Below are 7,570 nucleotides of genomic sequence, written 5' to 3' on the forward strand. Positions count from 1 at the left end.
GCTAAAGAGCTTCCAGATATGACTTCTGGAGACAATGATAGAATCAGAAGACAATATCTTTGGGAACCAGCTGTAGTTGTCAGAAAAGTAGCACTCCAAGGTAGTATGATGTGAAAACCCAGGATGGTGCTGTATACAGGAGAAACCGAATACATCTTTACAAACAAAAGAGACATAACCAGAGATATATGATACATACGATGATACTAACAAGGAGGTCATTGAACTGAATGACAAGATGCCATTAGTCATCAATGAGCCAAACCAGACAGGAGAGATTCGAACATGGAGTGAATGTCTAATAAAAAAAAGTCAGCAAGATACAGAGATTTTGTTATGTGAACTTGATAATTTTTCTGAATTATATTTTGTCTTGTGAATATTAGAAACTAGAATTGGTCAAGGGCACAATAATACATCTGTTATATCACATCAGCTTACATGCTGTGATAACAGCTGGATTGAAGAACAAAATAATAGGACTACAGATTTAAGTGGCAATGCTAATGTATCACCATGTATTTGTTTTCATGAATGTAAGAATGATTGTGAATGTCATATGGCTAGAACTTAATTTTAACTACAATTAGTAGTACTTTTACAACTCACCAGAAACTATCTGAAATATATATTCATGTGCAAAATAGAACTTTGTCAAGTTTTAAAATTTTACAAATTATTAAAAAGAAAAGGAGAAATGAATATGTGAATTTAAAAGAAAAGCACAAAACTCATTGTTTGGGGGAGTTGTGGTAATATACGATATTAACATTCTGTTCCTACAAATGGTCTGACAGTTACAGGTCACCTAAGGTCAGCTCCAGGCTCTCGCTCAGATGTAACCCTATATGCCTTATGATAACATTAGTGAGAGAAACTAGTGTGCTGTGTTTTCTCTGTCGTGGTCAATCGTAATCTAGCCATTAAATTAGTCAGACCAAATCATGTTTTGTGTTATTTAGCAAAACATAACACGGCTTAAATGCGAGTACAAACAGTACGAAATGAGTTATAACAATACACCACTCCCTCGATAACTCGCGCACATCGGGGTCAAGAAACATCGACCGCACTATAAGTGAGGCGCGAATTATCGAGGGACCTATAAAATAAGCCCAAAACCAATAAAGTGATTGACGACATAACGGAGAAATAAGGGGGGGTTTTTTTACAGATTATACTGTTGAATACTCACTTTATAATCGTTCTGAGATTAAATGTTAATAAATATCTCTTCATAACGGTGTACTTTATTATTTCCTCATAGGACAACATTAATTTCAGGATAAATTACAGTATATTGAGGCGATCATCGAAAACATTATTCCACGTGGTTTCCGTTCGTTTAACATGTGTACCACTTCGCACATTGTGTACTACGTCACTAATTTTTATGTTGAATTGGATACATTCTAGTTTTATTGTTTGATCCAAATTAGACGTTTTTTTATATACAAAAGATGGACTCTTTTCGAGAAACAGTGTCGATCGAACGATAGATAGATAAATATTTTTAAATGTGATAGAAGTAAAATGGAAAACAAAAAAAAAAAAAAACAAGGGTTAATCAGTACAGACGTATTTAATTGGTCTACAAATTTAAAACAACGTAAATTAGAACAAGTTAATACTTGCCGTTTGTGCGACGCTTGACAAATATCAATTCACTTTTTTAAAAAAATCAGTTGTTTTTTTTGTGTGTGTTACTCCTTGGTTTCTCTGCCGCCGAGCAAAATCCCTCAGATTTCTCAACTGCATGAGCTTTACGTAGTCAACATTTTGGCTCTCCAGCCACCTTATGGCAATATCAAAATATTTGATTGCTTCCTGTGCAGAGGGCCCACTCCCACGGGTGCAACATCTGCGTCTGGATCACTTTCAACACTTGTGTTACTCCAGTTAGAATCGTCTTTGCTGCAAATTTGTTCGCTATAGAAATAATTATAGTTTCATCTGACATGTATTCGGCTGTGGGGCAATCATTGTCAGCACAAATCCACTCCTCCATATCAAGAGAAACGCCCGTCTCAGGACCATGAGTCTGTACGAATTTCTCCCAAACAGCCTCGGCATTAATGACATCAGTTTCACTGAACATTCGAAGTCACTATCATCGTCGTTGTCTCTGTTACTGTTTTGATTTACGTCAAAGGCAGCTCCAAGACCCTTAATCCAGCACCCGCGGTCTCTTGTAATCGATTTTTTTTTTAATGCAACAAACACTTCCCCAAGTTGTTGATCAAGACAAAGCCGGCATGTACATGTAATTAGGTTCTCACAGAAGTACTCAAGGTTTTCGATGTGACGGTCGATTGACTCTTTTCATGTTTTCAGTGAACATAATATGTTGTGATTATAATGTTTACACTGAAACGGAATTAAAGGATTAGAACGTGACTTTCACACAGGAAGACGTTTAACTGGTGTTTATTTCATTCTCTGTTGCCACCTGTTAGCATTTACCAGAAGTTTTCATTGATAGCTATTTCACCAGACTGTTTATTTGCAGTATACTGACAACTATTTATCATAAAAACTTACATAATATATGATATCTTTAAACAGAGGTCTCGCTAGGATTTTAAAACTGGGTCTTTCTGCATCTGAAGTCAATCACTAAATATCAGTACATTTTCTCACTCGGCCGCTAGTCAAAGCCTTTGAACTAGCCGCCTAGCTCTTGCATCATGTTCTTTTTTTTTTTTAATGTACTCGTATAAAATGGCAACAGTACATCAAAGAGTCTTTCAGTCACTGAATTCTGTCATTGTAAATATCAGCACAGTTAACTGATCAACACATTTTCCCACAAAGCAGGTGGCTGAAACAGGACCAGCAAATCTTTGAATTTTCCCGCGCACCTATTACATGCGTATGGAGGATTCCCGCCTCAGTGATTTTCTGCGTCCCAGATCAAAAATTGGCGTCCAAATACGCGTAATTAAGCGTTTTCGAGATCTCTGAAATTAATTCTTCTTTAGAACTTGAAAATTTCAAAATATGGATTATATTTTTCCGGGCATTAATCACCATTTTCGATGATAAAACGAGCAATGTATCAAGGTTTAATTTATCAATTCTTATCGTAATTTTTTCATGTTCAGCATATTTTAAAGACATTTTAAATACATGTTCTCTGGAAAAAATCGGGAGCCAAGACGGACACCGCGTTATAAGCGGGATCGCGCGTTATCCGGGCGCGAGTTATCGAGGGAGCGGTGTACATGGATAAAACGACAGACATGGATACAACCACACGTGCTCGACCCGAGCCTGATGTTAAGAAAAAAAAACAATTATCTAAAGGAAAAAAAATCATACAGAGTGACAAAAATACCTTAGATTACCCCGATGACCCCTTCTGACATAGGACCCTCTCTATCTTATATATTATGATAGAGACGGTCCTATGTTAGAACGGGTCATTGGGGTAATCTAAGGTATTTTTGTCACTCTGTATGATTTTTTTCCTTTAGATGATTGTTTTTTTTTCTTCTTAACATCAAGCTCGCGTCCAGCACCTGTGGATACAACGATATCAATGCTGAAGTCCATTTATCGTTATGTCTTTGAATAATTTGTACGTTAAAAAACAAAACAAATCCAGATGAGTCATTCTGTGCGTCTCTTTTAGTTTCATTTTTATTTTGTCAGTTCTCACGATTTATCTAAAGAAATAATGTGATATGGTAATTATCAAACCACCGGGGCGGGTCACGCTCGCTGGGGCTCGTATCGTTGCTTAAAATTGATGTGTCATACATGTACTATATAAAATAGTTGTTATATAGTACATGTATGACAGGTCAGTTTTAAGCAACGATACAAGCCCCTGTGGTCTCGCTGAGGTATATAAAACTGGAGAAAGCCACATGCCAAGGATAAACGACCATTCACCTGTCATGTGCCGGAACTTGAAATCAAAACAGAGATTACATAAGCAGATGTTGAGTGTGTTACCATTATGCTCACTAGACCTTCTTGTATCAACTGGGATACTATTTATAAGTGTTCAAACTGTTCTACGTATCTCGAACTCATCATTTTTGTCTTACTTCCTGCCATTAAGGTTAGCATGCACCATACTTTATATTTATCATATGGTATCATCCATTTTCCGTGACCCCGTCTAATGATTTTATTTCCAGAATTTATTTTTTAAATACGAAGTTTTACCCAAAAAATTTGTTTAAAGAAAATCTTGTTGAATCATGTTTTATCATGCTTGTATATGTGTAACCTATTAGAAAATATGCAATGTTATATAATTATCAGATGAAATGAAGAAGAAAAAAAAACTATAAAGGCAAAGGTATAAAAAAAAAAATCCGCTAAGATTCATTCGGCCGTTTTAAGTCATGGTTCTTTTGAGTAGACTTTGTGTCCCATAAGCCGCTCGACAATTTGCATACCTTATTAAAGCACGAATTATGAACATGCATTTGATAGTTTATGATTGACGAGAGCGTCTCCCATTTGTCTCTTGTGTGTGTGTGTGTGCTAGGCCGACAAATCAGCCCTTCACCCGTGATGATATTGATTTTCGGGTGATGGGCTGATATCACCTATTTATTAAAAGCTGAAATTATCTGCATCAAATTTTTCTGCACACATCGATGTATATTTTATACACTTACCGGTATTTCTCGTGACTGTGCAGCTACCGTCGGCTGAAGGGTTCTTTTTGTGACACGTAGATTATATTTCCTGAGCAAGTCATATGTTTGGTGAGTAGTGAAGGGGGGCACTATACGTACAATGGGAATTAGCATTAAAAACACCCTTGGGGCACTATACGTACAATGGAAATTTAACATGGAGAAAAATCGTGGGGCACTATACGTACAAGGGGAATTTAACATGGTGATAAATCGTGGGGCACTTTACGTACAAGGGGAATTTAACATGGGAATAGAGTTTGGGCTTGTTTAGGGACAAGGGGAATTGAATATGGGATTTTTTTTTTTTTAAAAAAAAAATTTTTTTTAAAAAGGGGTAGGCAATTCAAAAGACTATCTCTTTTCGAGAAATATGGCTGGCCCTGAAAAGGGCCTTTGGGTTTTATGTTAATCTATTCATTAACATAAATGGCACCGCATTGGTCTTCTTCTTGTTCTTAGGCTACGTCTCACTGTTGGTCCGTACATCAGCACTCTTTTTAGGCATCCTTGTCTTTCAACGTAGATCCTACGTATCCACAGGCTGGTGTTTGTCCTGTGGACAACGGTCCACTTCGATCGGACATACATGAGCAAGTCTGTCCGAAACATCATGGAAGACACAAGGGTGGATGACTCAACTGTAGTCCACATCTTGAAGCGACGAGAACAGGTGAATCAATGCAGTCAACGGCGCTTATTTATAGGGACAGGTAGGATTGAAACGGATTGAGTTCATTCACCAATCCAAACACGCGTTACAAAATTCAGCCAGTCGCATCCAATCCGAAGAGAGCAGTATGTGACGTCACGTAGTCAATATAGATCTGCTAGCGCTTGTGTGCAGTCAATCTATGCGACAGTGATTCAACATGACGGAAACTCAGAAAACGATCCATTGGGGTGCACCAGCAGGGGAGACTGCCCAAGGGAACTCGGACTTACTTTCAGAAGAGGTGAATTGGGATTTTGTGGATTTTCTCTCTTCGCAAGAATTTGTTCCGGAACCTGCGTTACCTTCTTCATTACCGCAAGTGGAAAATTTTAGACAGAGACAAAAAGAAGAATTGGAGAAATTTATACAACGACAAAAGGAAGCGGAACAGGCTTTTCTCCTACAGCAACAGCAACAAGAAGAAGAGGTAAGAAAAAAACAACAGCAGCAACAGCAAGAAGAAGAAGTAGTAGCAGCAAAGAAACAAGAGGGTGAAAATCAAACGGTCACGGTACTGTTGGACATTTTAGCGGAGTTAAGAAGTCTGAAACAAATGTATCAGACTTCATTATCACGACCGAAGAGAATACGACCTTCCCGAGCTAAACACGTCAACCCTGTGACTAAGCCTACCGTACCACCCTTAATGATTTCAACCCAATCATCATCATTACGCAGTTCAGAAGTAGGCCTTGGCCGTGGCAAAGGCATAAGGCAGTTAAAATTGATTGCTTAAACTCACCCCTGCACCATAAAGAAAAAGGCCCTTTTCAGGGCCACCCACATTTCTCGAAAAGAAATACAATTTCAATTTGCCAATAACTCAAAAAAACCCCACCCATGTTACCCCTATAGTACGTGTTTGTGTATGAGTGTGTGAGTGTAGCTTCTTATTTTAAAATCAAAACTCAAAGACACTTACCTTATATCATTCATTTATTCTTTTAACCAATTGTTACAATCCAATTCACAATTTTCAACACAACACTTTAATTAAAAGTTCATTGACTTCTTCTGTCTCCTTGTTTAGTCTCTCTGTTTTTTGAATTTCTTCACTGTCACACTCTTTTCCTCTTCTTCCTCCTTACTTTCTTCCCTTCTTCTTTTCTTCTCCTGTTTCTTTTTCTTCACCTGTCTGCTTTCTTCCTCTGAAGAATCCCTCTCTTCCTCTGAAGAACCCCTCTCTTCTTCTGAAGAATCCCTCTTTTCTTCTGATTCCTCTTGTTTCTTTTTTGGGCAATCTGGAGACCAATGTCCTTTTTCTTTACAATAATAACAGGTATCTTGACTTTTGTCTTTTTTAGTCCCTGTTTTTGTTCTTTTTTGACGGTCTGGACACTCTGAAGACCAATGCCCTTTCTTCTGACAGATATAGCAAGTATCTTGACTTTTATCTCGAAAGGAAGGAGAGTAGTCTGTCGGCTGGTCTGAAGAGAATTTTCTAATGACCCCTCGCAAAGCTCTAACGAAACGTTCCATCTGGTTAGTCTCTTCCATCGTTGTGCTCGGCTTGAGAGTGAAATGAATAGTGAAAGGACAAGACACACACCCTTTTATATACGCTGGTCTGCTATGACTATAAAGTAGTTTATGGTGTTTGAACTTGAGTCATTTGACTTTTTGCTTTCAAGATGAAACGATCTAATTCATTTGAGAAGGAAGAAGAAGAAGAAGAAAGTAAGAGGCAGAAACGTGATCTATCGCCTCGTACCAGAGCTGAAATCTTGGCACAAATTCATGCCAGTGATTTTGAAGAGGACATGAGTGAACCAGAATCAGAACCCTCTAAAACAAGTTCACCACCCTTAGTCAACCCTGAAAAATACTATTCCATTCGAGAGACGGAAAAGCGCTCCTCTAGAAAATTTAGAACCACGGCTTACAAATACACGGTGAAGTTTAAAGATTTCAAGGCTGAAGTGCCGTTAGAGAAAGCAGAAGTGTTCATCACTGAGGTGTGGGATTCTTTGCTCACTGCACTCAAGCAACAATGTCAACCCAAAGAAGACGATCGCTTGAGACTTTCCATACAACACGACGGTTTGAAATCCCCTGTTTGGATCGAGTTTAGCACCCCTGCAGAATTGACCGCTTCCAAAGTCATGGACAAGATTCAACACGTGCAACAATCTAATGACCAGTTTGACATCACCGATGGAAAAGCCACATTGGACATGACCCACGTCTCTCCTCCTCA

The sequence above is a fragment of the Sinohyriopsis cumingii genome, chromosome 9 (genome assembly GCF_028554795.1).
Source record: "Sinohyriopsis cumingii isolate HCF-2022 chromosome 9, ASM2855479v2, whole genome shotgun sequence".
Taxonomy (NCBI): Eukaryota; Metazoa; Mollusca; class Bivalvia; order Unionida; family Unionidae; genus Sinohyriopsis; species Sinohyriopsis cumingii.